This window comes from Gossypium raimondii, chromosome 13 (genome assembly GCF_025698545.1).
Source record: "Gossypium raimondii isolate GPD5lz chromosome 13, ASM2569854v1, whole genome shotgun sequence".
NCBI lineage: Eukaryota > Viridiplantae > Streptophyta > Magnoliopsida > Malvales > Malvaceae > Gossypium > Gossypium raimondii.
In genome coordinates this window covers 25745405-25748183 of record NC_068577.1, presented here as the reverse complement: position 1 = coordinate 25748183, position 2779 = coordinate 25745405, and the positions used below count along the sequence as shown (strand labels likewise).

At 36.0% G+C, this 2779-nt stretch overlaps 1 non-coding gene across 1 annotated transcript; it reads left to right on the top strand.

The window, feature by feature from the left end:
- Positions 1–1013: 1013 nt before the first annotated feature.
- Positions 1014–1120, top strand: LOC128036356 (small nucleolar RNA R71). The gene has a single exon (XR_008193153.1). It is a non-coding gene; the product is annotated as a small nucleolar RNA R71 (small nucleolar RNA).
- Positions 1121–2779: the final 1659 nt, after the last annotated feature.

Below are 2779 nucleotides of genomic sequence, written 5' to 3'. Positions count from 1 at the left end.
TTCAAGACCTCCAAAAATTTCTTGAATTGAGTATCTTGTTTCGACTTTTGGAAACACTGGGGAAAAAGTGGCGGTGGCCTTCCTTTCATTTGTTGAGGTTGCTTTGCCATGGAATTTGTATTGGCTTTGCAAGATGAATTTGCATCTCGAAAGTTTTGCTTTGTAGAACTTTTGAACTTTCCTCTTCAATAAAGGCATTAGTCACGACTCCTGGTAGCTGAGTGTCATTCTGAAGTGTTATGGCCTTACATTGTTCCTTTCCTTGAGATCGAGAACTTTCTGCATCACTAGGCAATGCTCCTTGTTGCCTGGAACTTAATGCAATGGCAATTTGTCCCACTTGATTTTCCAGAGCTCTTAAGGAAGTTGCGTGGCATTGAATATTTACATTATTCTTATCCATATACTCCTTCAATAAAGCTTCCATAGTTGATGTTGAAGATGACCAATTTTGTTACACATTTTGCCGCGACATTGGTTTACTGTATCCAGGTGGTACACCAGCCACAATCTGTAGATTAACATTACTGGCATTTCACATTCCCTGATTACTCCAGCTGAAATTTGGATGTTGTTTCCACCTTGGATTGTAGGTGTTGGAGTAAGGATTGTTGTTGCTACAATTAAAATTCCCCATGTAATATGCAGAGGCAGGATTGGGTGGGCATTCATATAAAACATGATCTTCTCCACAGTATTCACATGCTAATTCTACAACCTTCATCTCCTGCACTGCAGAGGGTCTTTTTAGAGTTTTGATCATATTTTTTAAGGATGATATCTGAGCTATTAACGATGTGATTACATTAAGTTCCATTGCTCTAGCAACTCTTCTACCAGTAGCAACTCTGGAAGTAGGGTATTGATAATGATTATTTGCTATTATTTCTAGAATTTCGTATGCTTCATTGTAGGATTTGTCGAGAAATGTTCCATTAGCAAATGCATCCACCATCATTCGGTTGTAAGCATTTAATCCATTTTAGAACATTCCTATCTGTGTCCAATGCTAAAAACCATGCATCGAGCATTTTCTAATTAGCTCCTTGAAACGTTCCCAAGCTTCATATAATGTCTCATCTTCAAAATGCCTGAACAATGTAATGTCGTTCTTCAGCTTGGCATTCATGTTGGGAGAATTTTACCTAAGCAAAAATCTTTGACACAGTTCATTCCAAGATGCCACCATACCTGATTATAACGTATTCAACCATTATCTGGCACAATCTCGCAATGAATAAGGGAACAATTTTAATCTAAGGGCATTATCAAGAACACCTTACTGCCTGAATGAATCACAGACTTCAAGAAAAAGTCTCAAATGCAATCTAGGATCTTTAGTAGGTAGGCCACTAAACTGCCCTACTGTCTGCAACATTTGAAACATTACTACTTTTAATTCAAAGTGTTGAGCTTCAATATGTGGCCTAAAATTCCTAGATTTAGATCATCCAAAATAGGCACTACATGTTCTCTAATGGGTCTGTCTCTGTCATCTATAATTCGAGGAATATCAACATTCCTTTCATTTTAGAGTACTTGATCCTCTCTATTTGGATCATTTCTAATTCTCTCCATTTGTCTTAACTCTTATCGTCTTCGCCTTATCTCCACAGGGATCAAAATTTGGTAAGAAATTGAATATGTTATTATAATACTATTAATTATACTAAAATATCAAGAAATAATCTCAGAGTGAATAAGAAACTAGAATAATGAATTACTGAAATTAAATGATAAAAAACAAAGAATTTATATGGCAAGTAAAATGATGTGGCAATTCCCAGAGAATATCAAGAATATTTCTATTGTGGAATGAATAAGGTTGGATATTCAGGAGAATGTTCATATCAAGATAATGTCATGGCAAAATATTGCCTAATCTATTGCTTAAATATTCACTACTGTGACCTGCCTCTTCTGATAGCTAGATCCTAAGCTAAAAATCTAAGTTCATGTATGTCTACAGAACTTGGGGTTAATAACTGCAATGAATGTCCTCTCTGTACAACTTGCAACATCTATGTCTAGAGTGCTATTGATGTGATCTTGCCCATGATGTTAGATGTCGAACCTATAGAGCTGCCATCAGGGCCAATTACTCGTGCCCATGCCAAGAGGTTTCAAGAAGCTGTGGCAAGCTATATTGCTCGAGTTTGGATTGAAGGAATGGCTGAACATCAAGTGGCTAGCTCAAATAGCTCGATGTGAACTTTTCGACAAGCTGACTTAGCTTATGCTAGCTCAAGGGAGCTCAATTCGGCACTTAGCTAGCTCATTGAGCTAGATTGAAATTTATTTAATTTCTTGCATTTAAAGTTGCTGGAATAAATTTATTAAGTTAGTTAATTAGTTAAATTTTAGCTCAAATAAATTAATTTGTTTTAAATATGTCTAAATTCTGGACATCTTAATTCAAATATTAATATGTTTTAATTAGTACATGTGTTTAATGTGTCTTAAGATATTAAATATTTTTAATATGCTCTAGCCGAATTAATGTATAGGATTTAATGTGTCTCAGCTACTAAATTTTAATGAGTGATAAATATGCCTTGACCGAATTTATTTGGTGTTCTTTTCAGCTGAATCAGCTAGCTTCATGGCAAAAGAAAGCATTAAAGAAGAAAACATACATTTGGCTAATGCATGGGATGGCATTAAGGAGCAGCTGCCTCTTGCTTTTAGCTGGCTTTTCGTGAAGCTCAAAGGACCCCAAGCTGACCGTCCAGCTCTTCAAGGCGGTAACTTAAGATGTTCATATTGCTGGAGGTTCTTT